This window comes from Ictalurus furcatus, chromosome 20, assembly GCF_023375685.1.
Source record: "Ictalurus furcatus strain D&B chromosome 20, Billie_1.0, whole genome shotgun sequence".
NCBI lineage: Eukaryota > Metazoa > Chordata > Actinopteri > Siluriformes > Ictaluridae > Ictalurus > Ictalurus furcatus.
Genome location: NC_071274.1, coordinates 21,164,926 through 21,181,877, shown reverse-complemented (window position 1 = coordinate 21,181,877; position 16,952 = coordinate 21,164,926). Strand labels below are relative to the sequence as shown.

General features: G+C 44.4%; 1 protein-coding gene across 4 annotated transcripts in view; it reads left to right on the top strand.

The window, feature by feature from the left end:
• tnk2b (tyrosine kinase, non-receptor, 2b) overlaps positions 1-16,952 on the top strand; it is a 46,123-nt gene that overhangs the window by 596 nt on the left and 28,575 nt on the right. For 2 of the 4 annotated variants that reach the window (XM_053651839.1, XM_053651835.1), the window contains exon 2: positions 8,558-8,721. The gene's annotated coding sequence lies outside the window, so the exon portion shown is untranslated. Of the gene's footprint in view, positions 1-4,924; positions 5,021-8,557; positions 8,722-16,135; positions 16,249-16,952 lie in introns of all 4 variants that reach the window. The other 2 variants (XM_053651836.1, XM_053651837.1) reach the window with 2 other exon arrangements.

Sequence of the window (16,952 nt, the reverse complement as noted above, 5' to 3'; positions counted from 1 at the left end):
ACAAGTCAAATCTGTGTAAAAGTCAGAATTTCATACACAAATGTATACCCAGGAAGCACCTAAATTAGTATTAGAGACCTGCTAGAGCCAGTGGATGTGTTCTAAATGCATTTAAGTGCACTAAATAGGTATATATTTATCAAAGGTGTAATGGTTTCCTCCTCATACACAGCTCTTCAGATTAGCCTCTAACCTAACTATTAAAGTAAAACTTCACTCTCAAACACATTAAGTATATTGATATAGGAGTATTAGTGATGCGTTCAATGACTCTTGTTCCAATGTGTTGGTTTGAGCTGTATTTTTGTTATTCCTGTGAGATGTTAGCGGTTGCGCCGTGCTGACGTCACAGGGGGGCATTGATATTGCGTTTACCATGGCGTTGGGTAGGGTCAAATCATTTCAACGACCTCAGACGTGAGGGGATAGCTGTCAGATTGTGCTCTTACTACCTGACGACACACGAGCAAGAGCTGGTTTTGTGAAGAACCGTCTTGCAGCGGCGTTCGATGAGAAATGGTAAATGGCGCGGCGAGACGTCGGCGCAAAAGACGGGCTCGGAGTCCCGGGATGCAGTCGCTCTGAGTTAGGGCAGACTTGTGTGTTGAAGTCCTTATTGAAGTTCGTATTTACGAGTTGGGAAGTCGACTCGAACGCGCCAAGAGGTGCGCCAAGAGGTGATGAGCATGATATGGGCGCTACGACGTATTTCCGTTTGGAAATAGCACTAAAAGGAGCTTTGCGAGTGTTCTTATATTTATGATGAATGTTGTTGATGTTTATTTTCAGGAGCTCCTGCAGACACCAGGTGTAAGATAGCGCCGTTGGCGTCATAGTGGACAAGCTGGAAGCAGAAGTGTTTGTGCAGGTAGCCCGTTAGCATGAAAGTTGAAGCTTTGGAAGGTGATCTGTTTGAGCAGAGTGAGGAGGTGAGAGCGCGGGACATACTAAAGGACTAAAGCGCCGCTGCATCGCTCTATTTAAGTAGAGTTGAAGTGAGAGCTAAATCCTTTTACACAACTATCAGCGGGTAGAATGGCACTGTGGGTAATGTGGGACACGTTGAAAGAGATTTAAACTAGATAAATCAGCTCACCTTTGGGATTTTAGTGCTGTAGGTAATAGTTTACATAATGTTTTATGAAACCATTGAACTTTCCATTCCTAAACTTTCCACTGATGGAGCACATTAGGCCCGAGTTGATTTTGGTGCTTGGACCCCTAAAGGCCCTCCAGGATTTTGCGATCGCAGAAATGAACGCGAAATCGAGCGAACTCCGCGGTATTCGTAGGAGCTTGACGTCATGTGATGTCATCGCAACGCTCGTCCAGTCGGAGCTCTCTTCGAGTCACGCGCGTCGAACACGAGCACAGCTAAACGGTCTCGTTGACCAACAAACGTCGCTGAGCGAAAGAGTGTGCGAAACAATTCCCTGCCATTGCGGTTTCGCCAGTTCATGTAGTTTTCCGTAAACTCCGTTACTCTAGGCTACTTTTGGCAAAGGGCGCTTAATTGTAGCAGTGAATACAACAGCAGTGTAATTTGCTTGCCTAATACCTGGTATAAAAAGTGTCAACATGACCAGTCTGCGCTTGTATTCTGGCACTACAGCATGACTCACGTCTGGCCTGCAGGTAGGGCTGAATAGTGTGTGAGATTAAATGTACCTAAAACATGGCGGTGGAGTGAGCTTTAATGCCCTCTCGCAGGTATTTCTGTCGGTTTAACGGCGCGTTAGGACGAGGCCTTGTCTCCGTGCGTAGGAGGAGGAGCCGTCGTTGAGTTACTGATGCCCCGAGGCTCCGTATCTCAGCCGAGGTACGATAAGCAGCTTGGCGTGTAACGACACGTCTCGCAGACGAAGCCGAAGATCACTGACCCTCTGCTGCTCGGGTGCGCACACCTGGATGGATGGATGGAGCGCCGTTTCGTATATTGCTCAGTCATCTAGCAGTGGCCCTGGTTATCTGTCTAATACGGTTAGAGATCAGAAATCAGCTTCACACTCTGTTGCGAATGATAATCTGATTAAAAAATGTAATAACAGCGCAAGCACCTTATACTGTTTCAGACATTCTACGTTATACGTATTGCCCTTTAGAAAGCACTGGAGCTGGGTGATATTTAAGGAATAAAACCCTTCGGAACGTTTAGGAAAATAATCGATGCGAATCGGGGTCACCCTTACCACCCGGAAATGGATTATTTTCCAATAACATCGCATCCCATAGTGTATTATTCCTCTTATAAGAAAAGCAGTATAGTTTATAGATGTGGAACATCTACAAAGCAACTTGACTTGCATTATAGCAGCTATGAACAGTCATTCCCTCACCAGCGTCTCTTTCTTTAACTTGATAAGATAAGAAAGCGCGACGTTACAGCTTTACCTCTCACTGTTACAAAGCGCTGACACTGGAGACTCCTTCCATAACTGTTACGTAAATAATTAAAAAAAAACCTTTCACCATATCAACAGTTACACGTATAAAAAGAAGAGTACAAGTAGCGTCATATGCAAGCTAGTAGCTGATTGGATGTTTTTCTTTTGTTTCCCCCCCCCCACCCCCAACCCATACCAAAACTGAAACCTGTGCATCAGCTAATATTGATTCATCTGATATGTTTTTCTTTTAAAAACTGCTACATTTTAAAATGACATTTTTTAAATACAAAAATGTGTAGCATGACTTACACAAAATCACAGCTTTCACACAAACACATTAATTATATTGCAAAAATAATAAAGTATAAATCAAGTCCTTTTATTTATATATATGTGTGTAAACTTTTCCAGTACCACAAAAAACCCTTTTCTAAATCCAGTTCCAATATTTTCCTTTTTTAAAAAATTTTTTTTAAAATGTTTTTATTATACATTCTTTACAAGATTGGACCTAATTTATTCCTTTTATTTTCCCTCCAACATCCACAATACCACTTTTTTTTTTTTTATGCTCATGTACCTTTTTTTTATGTAGTTTCATGTAGTTTCCACCTAGGCATACACTTGGTTTACACTTCTTAAAGTTCTTACAGTTGTTTTCCGTGCGCTATACGGAAAAAAAAATAAGCCGTTAATTAAAGTTGGTTCGGTACGACAATGACGTATCAAGCGATCGAGAACTACGATCGATGGGCTTCAACCTCAGCTATTACGAGCTCGATTTGTCCGAACCTCGCTCTCTGCGTTTGGTGTGCTGAATGATGAATGATGTAGCCTTGGGCCAGACTCTACTGCTGTCTTTCACCAAGTTCTAACTAGCAAACAAGCTCCTGATGAGGGATAATGAACCAAAAAAAAAAAAACCCAACACCACCACATGCTTGTGTACAGTATAACCTACAAGGACAAGATGGTGAGGAAATCCTCCTTAACCAAACGGGTCCGTCAGTGTCCTCCTTTCTGCCTCGGCGTCCGATGGAGGCCATTTAGAAAAGTCCATTTCAGAGCATTGAGCTTTTATCGCTCGTCGATGCGCGCAGAAACGCTGGCGCAGTTCGATAGTTCGTCATGTGATAAGAAGAACGATGATGAAAGTACTCCTATGTTTGTATAACGTGGGATCGCTTCAGGGAATCTCGGGTTTATTGTTAAATCATGTGCCATGATGTCATCGTATAGCGATTCGGCAAACCCGAGATGTTTACCCATGGCGGAGACGGCGATAGAGGTAATATAAAGTACAGGAGAAATATTTTTTTATTAGAATTGTGATTGTTCGGAGTAGCGCTGCTGGGAAAATAAGCGCGACTTAGCGCTGATTTACAGAAGACAGGGGTTATCCACGTTACAGTGTAGGTGTGGGTTAAAAACACGGGTGCTAGGACGATATAATCTCAGTATTGTGACGGATTGTGTGACGATACGTTTTTCGGATTTTTGCGATATCCTTTTGTTAAATGTTGGTTTTTAAAATAAAATAATTCCAAACTGACTGGAAGCAATTTGAAATCTTTTAAATTGTAAAAAAATGTACATGAGGTGATTTAAGGTTATGAAGGTTAATTAGAAATCAGTCGTATTTTTTTTTTTTTTTCTAGATGAATCCGGGCACTCGTTAAGCGCTGAAGGAAATTGAGATTATGTAGAAAAATGACACCCATCTTTTTTTTTTTTTTTTTTTTTTTTTTTTAAAAAAAAAAAGCTTTTCATTTGACTCGTCCTTGTTTGTTTATATGTTTGTTTGTTTATTTATTTACCTTAATTAGATTTTCTTTGAACAAAAAAAAAAATGTTAATGCATTTATTTTTGTAGACATTAAATAAATCATTGGACATTTAAAAAAACAAACAAACAAAAAAAACAACAACAGATGCAACACTGTATTTTTCGCAGTTTGCGAGCGATATCGTGATCCGTATTACGTAGCGCGAAAAGTGCTTTCGAGAATCGTGATGGAATTATTAATTTTTTTCATATCGCCCACCGCTAAACACAATCCGTGCTTAAACCGCTACAGGAGGTCGGATCGGTCCGATAACCAAAACATCTCTGAATCGGCTCGTCAAAATGCAAGCAGTTAGCTTGGAGGCAAGACGAAGACGATAACGGCACGATCTCGTGCGTTTGGCGTACACGTCCCTGTGTTAGAAACGGTTACATATCATAAAAAGCACGTTGATTAAAGACTTGCGATTTATTGCTGCAAGCGAGAAGCCTCGGAAGTGCGGGGGGAAAAACACGGACGCCTCCGTGTTCGTCCTTTCTTAGCAATATTTCTTCCTGTGATGAGCGATGTATATTGACTTCTTCAGAACAGTCAACTGTAGTCAGTTAAAAGGCAAATGTGTCTGTTTGTTTATTAATCTAAAGCAAATACTTGTGTGTGTGTGCACAAAGAACTTCTTTAAAGATAAGAAGCACTACTTTGTTTACCAAAGCAACAGTTTCTAGTTATGTTTTCTTCTGTCGACGTCAGCGTTAGCCGTGGCGATCTCGTACTCTCGTGGCGATGAAAGGCGGTAGTGTGCACCGAGTCCACTCTGCATGACTCAGCAGCCATTCTTCGTGCCATGTGAGTAATGTTTGGATACTAATCTCTTAAAAGCTGTGTATTATCCCTCTCCTATAGCGCTCAGCTCGGATAAACAATAGAGAGCCACATCTGTGATCTACTGCCCTTTGTTCATCGTACAGCAGGACGTGACCGCGTTCACAACACGCGTGGACTCTCACGATGTAGATTCCTGACACGTATTTATCCAGGTGTACCGACTACTAACGTTAACCAACTCCTCCCAGTTCAAACCCCTCGCCTGGCTCCAGTCCTGGGCTCTCCTGTGATTTTTCTCATTTAATCACGCCTTCAATTGCCTACGCGACTCAAACGTCCGTAAGCTGCACGTGTGAAATCTACGTAATTAAAGCAAAAGGACGTTCTGATATCGTCATGACATTTACCCGGACTCAAACGGTATCGAATATTACTCGACGGCATTTTAAGTTGACGAGAAGATGCAAAATTAGAACCAGATGTTCACGTTTGATATATTAACTTAACCACGCGTCAGCAGAAACGTTGTGAGAACGCAGTTTTGTGCGTTTTTATCTGGAATCCGACGACTATTTCAAGTTCGGATTTTAACTTGGCAGCACTCGAGCAGACGAGAGGACGGGAGCGGTTGGTGACGTTCATTCCTGTGTAAACGAAGACGCGTGCAAGCACGACGGGTCACGTCGAGGTCCGCAAAAACGATCCAGGTCACGTCCGTATATCGCACGATGAGTCAGTAACGTAATTATCGTGACAGGCCTACACGGTGATATTTATTATTTATTTATTTATTATTGCCTGCCTTAATTAAGAGGTTTTTTATTTTTAAAGGAATTTTATTTATTCATCTTCTTCCTCAGCTCTGGAGTACCTCAGGGTTTCATTTTAAGCCCGATTCTTTCATCACTGTTTCAGCGCTACACGTTTCTTCTGTTCCTGTCGCACTAAAATCCTAAAACGTCTGGGTGTCGTCTCCTATCCGGCCGTCATTACGAGACCTCAGAGCTATAGTTACAATATCCTTTCACTTACGAGCCTGGAGAGTTGACTGGATGTAAGCATGAGGTGACCATGAAATTTTACGAAGGACTGACTTTACGGTCCTCGCTTTCGTTAGATCGAGTTCCGACTTTCTCCGGTGTCTCCCCTAAGGCTGTGTGATCGTATATTGTGTTTTGTGTTTTAGCTCCTCCCACTCTCACCTTTTTTTTTTTTTCCTCTTCTGAAGAAAGAAAGGAATCCATAAATAGTCTGCAGCCCGATCTAACGAGGCGTTGTGTTTTAAAGGAGAACTCCACCCTGAAACTCATTAAATATGGAATATTTGTGACGCATTTAGTTACTTTTGGGTCCCAGAAGTCCCAGAATGCAGTGCAGCAGTTGAATGAGTTACAGCAGAGATTCGGCTCGAGAGGATGAGTGCAACGGCGTTGGTGATGGTATTAGCATGGAAAGAGAAGCTGTGGAAGTTTGAGTATACAGAGTGTACAGACGCTGAGATGAGAGAGTTGGACTGAAGGACTAAAAGACTAAAGCGCCGCCGCATCAGGTAGACATGATCATCACTTTTTCATGGTGGAGTTTTCCCTTAATCGTCATTTATTTATTTATTTATTTATTTTATAAATTTTCCAACTTCCAATAAATAATATACCCTCAAGGCTTGAGCTCTGCCTTCAGCTCCTCTAGACTTGTTCAGATCCCTTGACCTCATTCCAGAACGCTTGTTTTTCTGTCTTGGAAGTCATCTGGTCATCCGTCATCCGCTCCCACGGCGAAGCCTTCAGCCCGTCCCTCGGAGGAAACGCAGCACTTGTGCGTGACGGGACAAAAGTACTCTTTGTGTGATGGACGGCACGGGGAAGGCGGAGTCTCCGTTTTTTTTTTTTCCCCCCTCCTCCAGGTGGGCGTGCAGTGGAGGAGTAAATCAGGCCGGCGCCAGGAGAAATTCCCAAACGTCCTGATGATTGGAGGCTCATTAGAGACTCCGCCCACTGACCGGTCTCGAGAGGCAGCTCTTCCAAAGCTATTACCATTCTGCAGTTCTGGCATTAAAAAAAAACAAACAAACAAAACAAAAACGTTTTACCGGGTGCGACGTGTGCCTTCTGCACGTGGATTATTAAAACCGGGTGAAAACTGAGGACATGGTGCAGTCACTGTAAAGTTTGTTCTCTAACCCGTGTGTTAATTGCCTAATTAACACAATGTAAGACTGGAACTTGATAACAACAAATAAATAATAATAATACATTTTCTAATAAGTTTATAGATAATAATAATTCTAAATATTTATAAGGAAATCGGCATTTATGAGGCTTTTGTAAATCTGGTGGAAACATTTATTTCAGTCTGGCTTACGCACACGTGATGAACGAGGCGCCGTATCTTTTAATACAGATGTGCGCTGATGTTGATGTGCAGTTGGAACAGCTAACTCTTCTTTTCATGTGTTTGTCATCAAGTCGTGAAAACCTGAAGCTCAGCGAACAACGCGGCTGCTGTTAGGACGTGATGTCGCGTGATGTCATTCATGAGTTGGCTCGGCTGATGTAGAGGAAACCGTGTGGTCATTCAGGCAGGAGGAGGTGTGTGTGTGTGTGTGTGTGTGTGTGTGTGTGTATGGGGGATAGTCTGGTTTGAGTGTATTCATGCTGACTAATCTCAGTATATCAGCAGTTCTGTTTAACCTGTACACTGAGTAGAGCGTAATTCAGCCGCTGCAGTAAATACGGCATTGTTCCGGAGCAGGAGACGGAGGAGGTTTGATGAATAACAGGGAAACTGCGTGTTAAAGAAACACTGCTCAGCTTTATATCGCCAGAGAAATGGAGGAGGAGGGATGAATAGACGCAGTGTGGCCGTCAAATAAGCAAATACTGTACAGAGGGGTGGGAATTTTATATAATCAGGAGCTCTTCCCGTAGAACACGTCAAATAAAATGTAACGCGCAACACGTCCGGTAAAACGCTGCTGGGCATGGATAATAACGTTGTGAAGATTGCGTTATTTTCAATATTTATATTCCTTTGATTTTTCCAGGCGGTCCGATTGAGATTTCGGCCCGGTACAGGTACGGAGGCCATGCCTCCGTTCGATATTTATGAACAGTGTGCTGGACAGAAGTTGGGAGGGGATTGAATCTGAATGGATCTACCGGTCAGTCCCAGTGAAAGGAGGTGTGGCCTCTCTACCTGTAGGTCCTACTAAAAGGAGGCGTGGCCACTCTACCTGTCAGTCCTACTAAAAGGAGGTGAGGCCACTCTACCTGTCAGTCCTACTAAAAGGAGGCATGGCCTCTCTACCTGTCAGTCCTACTAAAAGGAGGCGTGGCCTCTCTACCTGTCAAACCTAGTAAAGGACATGTGATATTGTATTATTACAGCATTAATTTGTGTTTTTGTTTTTTACATAAATTGTTTTTTAAAACGTATATTTGGTGAGATTTTTTTTATGGAGTTTTTTTTTTTTTTTTGATCAGAAACGTCCTGTTTCTCTCGAAAGTTGTGTACTTTCATTAACTGCATGTGTTTTCGTTTTGTGTGTGTGTGTTTTAGACGTTGCTGTGATGGCAGCACTCTCAGATCAAAACTCTTTGCCGTGACCGACGTATTAAACCATGGCCTGGACTGACGGGGAACCCGAGCACGTGTGAGCTCTGCATCAAACACACTCGCTCGCTTGTGCCCAGTGACTGAATTGACCAGGAGCTACACAGCTGGTAAGAAACACACCGTTTGTGTTATGATCGCGCGCGCGTGCGTGTGTGTGTGTGTGTGATGTAGATGTAGTTCTGTGGCTGCATTATGGTGTTGTAATGCGAACAAGTGTTCAGCTTGTGTTACGCGTGTAGTTCAGGATGTGCATACATACATACATGCATGCGTGTGCGTGCGCGTGTGTGTGTTTGAACGTGCTCCTTCGTTCAGGTATGCCTGACACGCTCACGCCGCATAGCTCTCTCGCCCTGCGTCGTGCGGCGCGAGCGCGCTGCGTATCTCCTTCCTGTTATGCCCGGAGTGCCGTTATTCGAGCCTCCACGCCTCTCGCCTGCTTTACCGCCATCTGCAGCTTTGATCTGCCCTTCCGCAGCCTTTCAGCCGTTCACACGGCTCCTCTTTCCTCTGTGATGAAAAGTTCTACCGTCGACTCCGAGCCCGACTCCGCGGGAGGGGGGAACCGCTGCTCTCGGGTTCAGGTGTGTAGCTGTGCAGACGCTGTAGACGTCAAACAAACAGGAAACACACTGAATTTCAGTTGAAATGCTTCACAAGGCTTACACAATAATCTTTCTTAAAACTGAGGTAAGCTCTCATGAGTGTGTGTGTGTGTGTGTTTGTGTCACAGTGTGTTTGTCCTTTGTGTGTGTGCACGCACCAGAGGAAGTGGTGTAATCGAGAGCCAACAGGTGTGTGCTCATGAAAACATGCTGTGCCAGCGTTCAGGAAATGATCTAACTGTAGCTATAATGAACTATAATTAGAGCCGAGCGTTTAAAAAGCCTTGATTGCTGCCTCACTGAGATTCTTATCTGCGAAAGGAAAAGTTTACACACACCAGGCTGAAGTGTGTCATTATGTGTGTGTGTGTGTGTGTGTGTGTGTGTGTGTGTGTGTATTTACGGTTTATTTTCAAGGATCGTTTATCCGTCTCGAAAGCAACGTTTCCATCAATTAGCGCTGGAGGTTATGTGAGGATTAAACAGGACGAGGCAGGAGATTTGTCACCTCGGCGTTTTCCCGAAACGTAGCGTCGTAGATTCGGGTCCAGCAGCTGGACGATGGTCATGTGATCTGTGCGTTGTTTTCTTCTGAAGCGTAAGCCCGTTAGAACGAGGACGTTGGTGTTTATTGATATGATATAAAGGTGTGATTTTGCAGCTGCACGACTGTCAGAGCTGCTGTTCTAGAAAGTTCATTAGCACCTTGTGTGTGTGTGTGTGTGTGGAGTAAAGGTCACATGACCACACGTGCAGTGAGACACTGAGAAAGTTCTTGTCACATCCATAACGCTGGAGGAGCCTTTATACATGGATCACTGTGCAGTGAGGGGGGAAGTGGGGCTATTTTTACCTGTGTGTCTGTGTGTGTGTCTGTGTGTGTGTCTGTGTGTGTGTCTGTGTGTGTGTCTGTGTGTGTGTCTGTGTGTGTGTCTGTGTGTGTGAGTGTGTGTGTCTGTGTCTGTGTGTGTGCGTGTGTGCGCGCACGTCAAAAATAGCAGTAAGTGCCAGTGTAAATGCCTGGAGGGCCAAGACTGACAACTCTGTCCTCTGCTGTACAGAGGGACGAGGAAGAGCAGCTCCATTAACCCCAATCTCTCTGTCCTTTTACCCCCCTCAGCTCTGCCTGTCTCTCTGTCCTTTTACCCCCTCAGCTCTGCCTGTCTCTCTGTCCTTTTACCCCCTCACCTCTGCCTGTCTCTCTGTCCTTTTACCCCCTCAGCTCTGCCTGTCTCTCTGTCCTTTTACCCCCTCAGCTCTGCCTGTCTCCCTGTCCTTTTACCCCCTCACCTCTGCCTGTCTCTCTGTCCTTTTACCCCCTCAGCTCTGCCTGTCTCCCTGTCCTTTTACCCCCTCACCTCTGCCTGTCTCTCTGTCCTTTTACCCCCTCAGCTCTGCCTGTCTCCCTGTCCTTTTACCCCCTCACCTCTGCCTGTCTCTCTGTCCTTTTACCCCCTCAGCTCTGCCTGTCTCTCTGTCCTTTTACCCCCTCAGCTCTGCCTGTCTCTCTGCCTCCTGCACTGCCTTGTCTGTGTCTCTCTGCCTTGTCTGTGTCTCTATTCGTGTCTGTGTCTCTGTTCGTGTCTCTTCCTGTCTGTGTCTCTCTGCCTGCCTGTGTCTCTGTTCGTGTCTCTGCCTGCCTGTCTCTCTGCCTGTCTCTCTGCCTGTCTTGCTGCCTGTCACACTCTGTCTCTCTGCCTCCTTCTCTGTATCTCTCTTTCAGCCCTTTTCGTTCCCTTTCTTTTTTCCCTCTTTAATCGCTTCATCTCTTCGTTTTGCTTTTTCTTTTCTTTTTTTTACTTTCTTCTTCTTGCTTCCTTTCTTTCATTAAAAGCCCACCACCTTTCCTGTTCTTTTGGCTGCATAAAGATTTTGACACCATTATCTATTTTTATATTTTCACTTGAGTATCACTTCTCAGTACTTTTTCCGCCCCTGCCTTCTGAGCGTCTACACACACACACACACACACACACACACACACACACCCCCTCACCACGTCAACGAGTATACGTTTGATTTTAGTTCAATAACGGCACATTTAAAGGAGAATTATGTTAAATTATGTAGAGCGCCGGCCACGTCCTCCCTGGCCGTTCAGGCTTGGGCTCTTGACCGATGTCCAAGTCAAATTGCGTTGGTCTTCTGAACTTCTCAGTATACACGATGTGCTCACTGTCCTGTACCTTCCCCTCCTCCATCAAGGAGGGACAGTTGAGCGTCTCCCACAGGCGTTGTTTAATGTCACTCGGGGGAGTAAGGCTTACTCTCTCTGACTACACCTCCAGGGCGTGTGTCAGTAATGGTGCTGCCTCCCCCCCCCAACCGTTGTCGCCCTTTTTTTAGTTTTTATTTGCTCCTCGAAGAAGAAGCGGAGACAACGTACAGCACATCGTCGAGGAATTTGCCCGCCTCGTTCCCCCCGCTCTCTATTTTTCCTTTCGTCACTCTTTTCTTTTCTTATCCGGAGTGATTTTATTTGGCTCACTCAGAACAGGAAGCGTGTTACAGGTTGACGAGGTCATCGGCGTGGCACGACGGATGATGCAACTGCTCGCATAGAGCGTCTCTGTTCTGGCGAGTCCACACCCACGCACCCACACGTACACTCATTAACTCCTGTGTGTCGTGGAGTGCACAGGATAGCCGCCCACGCAGTCAAAAATCCATTTCACTGCTACTGCTGTCGCAAGAACCTGCCTTTATTGAGCCAGTGTTAGACAGGCCCGAGACTCCAGATCAACACTTAACGCCAAATGTCTCGTAAAAAGGACGAATACCGTTTCTGCCTCGTTCGAGAGAGAGGGAAAACAGCCCATAGCTGCGAAAGCACGAGGAATAACAGTTATAACTCGTTCTGCCGACATTCCACGGCATAACTCTCTAAACGGATGAAAAGTATGACGTGTCATTCTTTAGATGGATAAAAAGCCGCGGCGGTTTCCAAATAGCCGTGCTGTTAAAGGAATGAAACGCTTCAGGTTATTGGAGAACAATCAACTTGTGCTTTATCACACCGCCCTGTCCATGCTTACTAATTATTATTTTATTTTTTTTTTACTAAGAACTTTTACACGTCTCCGCAGAGAGAAAGCTCTAGCGTTTGGATGGCGAATAAAATGAATTCAAATTAAAGTCGAGCAACTTTCTACTTTTGTCTCTGAGCGTTAACGTTTGCGTCACGTGGCGTCTCGTACGTATGGAATCACGTTTGTGCCGAAAGTCTTGCGCCTAACTTCTCCAGAAACGAACAGAAATATGCAACGAGAGACAAGGGGGGAAAAAAACCCTCGGAGACTGAGAACGTCGAGCAAACGTAACATGATCTTCAGTTACACCGCGTTCTTCGTTTACGGTTTTCTAAGCTTCCCTTTTCGCTAACCGTGGTGTATGAACGCGCCGCGACGGTTTAGAGCTTTGACTTTACAGGTTTGAGGAGGCGATCGCTGTACGTCACTCATCACAGATCGGTGCTAACGCTAGACAAACACCGACGCGTCCCATTTCAGAGCGTGGTGTGGTGAATAAGGAACCGATTAGCTACAATTCATAGAAACGCTATTAAATGTTTTTTTTTTTTTGTTTGATTTTTTTTTTTTTTCGGAGTGATAAGTCGACCTGAAACGTCGACTTAAAGTTCAGTACTTTTTTAGAAGAACGCATCTGAAACCTCCATAGAAGAGAAAATCCCCTAACTCTCCTGCACTCCAGATACAAAAGGCCTGAATGGCTCCTAGCTTTTTTACCCTGTAGCTCTGCTGCCTCTAGTGGCGGTCATGTGAAATGCACGATCATCCTGCCACAGCTGTCCTGATGAAACCACAAGTGAACTGTGTGTGTGTGTGTGTGTGTGTGTGTGTGTGTGTGTGTGTGTGAAGGTCAGGCATGTGTGATGGAGTGCATACACGTGCATGGGTTATCAGTCAGCGCTGAAAAAGATACAGAGAGGAATAAACAGAGAGAGAGAGGAAGTAACAAGAGAGGAGCCTGGCCTTGCGGTACCGAACGGAAGCGTTTTTTTTATGCGGTGTTTAACTTATTCTGCGCCACATCCTGGTGTGCTGTTGGCCTCGGGTGACTCCGAGCAGTAGACGTGTGGATTATTTCTTTTTTCACATCCTGACGATAAAAAAAAAAACAAAACCACACAAACATTTTATTATACTGGATGATGATTACTATAATATAAAAAAAAAACCAAAACGAGGCATTCGACAGAGTATCGCCGTCTTGAATATCTCGAAACAAAATACCGGCGAGAAATATCGTGTCTGAAGTGTATCACGATATTTAAATTTTTATATTCGTTATGAGCTGTAAAATAATAATAATAATACTCCAGAGAGTATTAGAGAGAGAGAGAGAGACAGAGAGCGTTCGATTGACGCGGCAGATCACCGACGCGGTTTTACTGGCGTTTATTCCTCACGCACAAAATTTCAACAGTATCTACTGAACTTTTTTTTTTTTTTTTTTTTTTTGAGTCTAATGACCATCACGTCGCGAAAAGACCTCATTGTGGCGCCGTGTTCAAAAATAGAACGCGATTACGATTGGGGTCAGGGGCCTTCGAGCAATATGAGATGTATAGTATTTATGGAAGGAGTCTCCAGCGTAAGTGACGAGTTGTTTCGCGGACGGCGAGAACACCCGGCGAGAAACGGAAGTAGAAACGGTCCGGACGTATGATGTCCTCCTGTGAATGAATTGAATTGCGCTGTCGGTGGGAAAGGACAGCGGTATGAGAGGAATAAAAGACTTCAGGGTGCGCTGTTATGGGGAAAATAATTGACTTCTGGCTGGGAACAGTGACTCCGGTTCGTCACGAGTGTTTTATTCCTTACTGAGCTATAATATAAAATAACATATTCAGAACTGGATCCTTCTTGAGAGTGAGTGAGAGAGTGAGCGAGCGAGAGAGTCAGACAGACAGACAGACAGACAGACAGACGCACACACCTGGGTCACCTCGTCTGTTTTCCCCCTTGCTTCTCTTGAGAGCTTCATAATCCCCTCCCCTCATCTCCTCTCCTAATGCACCTGTTCGCTCTATAACACACACACACACACACACACACACACACAATTCCCGGCTTCAGCATAGCTCACATGTTTGCCTGGGGCTTCCTAGAAAGATGCAACGAGAGCTGAGATTAGTGAGAGCGAGAGAGAGAGAGAGAGAGAATGTGATCACACACTAACACACACACACACACACACACACACACACACACACACACTGGATTCTTCCCTCACGTCTCCCTGGTATGTGTAAAGCTTTCTGGGAAGTTTGATCAGGGTTGTGTTCCTGCGGGAGATTCCTCCTTTTGTTGTTTGATGATGGTGGTGATGAAAGATTAACGACCCAGTGAAATAAATCTGGATTAATCTCGGATTGTTTATTCTCGAATTGAGCCGAAGAAAACACTTTGAGATATGCTGTTACTGGAAAATCATCACCTTCAGTAGCAGCAGTAAGAGGATCTCCACCCCACTGTTGCGTTATTGATGTATTGATATTTTCCCCGCTCGTGATTGTTTAAAAATTTTTTATTTCTCACGATTTTTTTACATTTTTTTATCTTATCACGATCTATTTTCTAATAGGGCTGGGCAATGTAATGATGATGTAATATCGATGTCATGATGAATGATGTCACAATAGGTTTTTCTGAGGAATCAGAATTTTTAAAAAAATAGTAAGGAAGGGATTTACAAACGGACTGGCAGCAGTCCATGTTCAAATTTTAGACTTTATCTTTTACAATTGTAAATAAATAAATGAACAAAGAAAAACAAAAACGGTATGAATGCATTTAAATAGTTTATTTTCTTCTCTTTGTGTTAATGTTTAAAAAATGTTATTTTTTAATATAAAAGAATCGAATGAATCGTTCATTTATTACTACGTTCATTTATTAACAGTGAACAAGGGCGTTATTTCTGATTAACGTCACACGTAAAAATAATCTGTTGTATTTGGCACCATTTTTGGATGCGGATTTTCAGCGGCATTGCTAATAAACCTGGCCAAGTGATGTTACGTATGCGCGTCTAACGTTAGCGAAGTCGAACATGCGCCGCCGATGGATTTTATTTCGCGTCAACGGACACCAAATATTCCCTGTCTGGCTCGACAGAAAAGATGAGCACTACGTGAGGCGAGAGTTCGAGCCGTCTCGAAACGAAACACGTTGTACGCACGTGAACACCACCACAAAGTCGTAATTACGAGTGGAGGCAAACTGGGAATATGTAAGACGGATACGGCGTCTGTAGCTGACGGTGAATTTGTTGAGATTGAACGTTTACTCGTCTCAGGATTTCCGGTCTCGGTCATTATGCGTGTTTACGCAGGAAGTTGTCGTTCGGCTTTTTTATTTACAATGCGAACAAGCTAGTTTCCCGCACAAAATACGACCGCGTTGTACAATTACTATACGACACGTAACGATAAAGTGTAGCTACAGCGGCTTCGGGAATCGATTAAAAACACCAAGCACGCTTGGCGCGCGTTCTTTGTTCTTCATTCTCTGGAAGTAGGGTTTTAAAAAAAACAAACAAAAAACACCGAAGTGACTCGAACGCACCTGACGTCGTAATTACGACTTCCCAGGAGGTCTTGAGCGCACGTTATGTGAGATGAAGGGAAGGGGGCGGAGCTATATAACGGACACTTTCGAAACACCCGCATATGACGTTCCAGATTCATCAGTGGAAGAACGCTTTTTCGTGTTTTTGAGTGATAAGTCTGTCTTTGTTAAGTTGCGGAGCTCCTACACAAAATGCGAAGGTCTGGTTATATAGCCTTGTCGTAATGTTTATATCGCACAAGCTTGGAATATAGTGTGTGTATAGCAGTGTGTGTGTGTGTGTGTGTGTGTGTGTGTGTGTGTGTGTGTGTGTGTGTTTCCAGAGTTTCTCAGCCAGCCTTTAGGTGACGGGAGATGGAGCGTAGGCAGACGCCAGACGTCCACTCACAGCGTTCTCTAAAGCTCGAGTGATTGTCCTGGGAGCTCCCTACAGTGGGCGTGTGTGTGTGTGTGTGTGTGCGCGCACGCAGGACGTTCAGCTCAATACCGGCTCCGGACCCGCAGATTGGAATCCGTTTACGAGGCCGTATATTACGGCTGGAAAACGGATTTCATGTTAGACATGAAGCGTACATAGTTCTTTATACGTATCAGGCTACACCCTGTTGATGCGTTTCCCATACCTGCGCTCTGCTCTAGTATATGTGTGTGTGTGTGTGTGTGTGTACGTAGAGGATATTATATTATATAGTGTGAGATCACGCCACTCATGGAGAGTGATGCTCGAAGCCGAAAGTTTGTTGAAGCGTGTTTTTAAAAAAATTTTTATTTTTTTTTTCTTCCTCCCCAAACCCTCGAGCGTGTAAAAACTTTAACGTTAATACTAAAACGTCTACATGTCTTCCATGTCCTGCGATTGAAGTTAAAGACTCGGTGAGGCGCTCGGGGAGAGACATACTAGAAATTCAATGAAGTATGATAGAAGTTTTTTTTTTTTGTATTAACGGTCTGTATGTGTGTGTTTGTGTAACCCGGCACCAGGAGACCGTCTCCTAACGGTAGGTGGTGACGAGGGGGTGTGAAAGATTTAACGACATCGCTGCTGATGGTTCAACCATCTGCTTCGGGATGGGGAGAGAGTGGGAGGGAGGCGGGACGGGGGTTTGACGGACGGACAGACAGAAGGGAGAATTTCGGTGG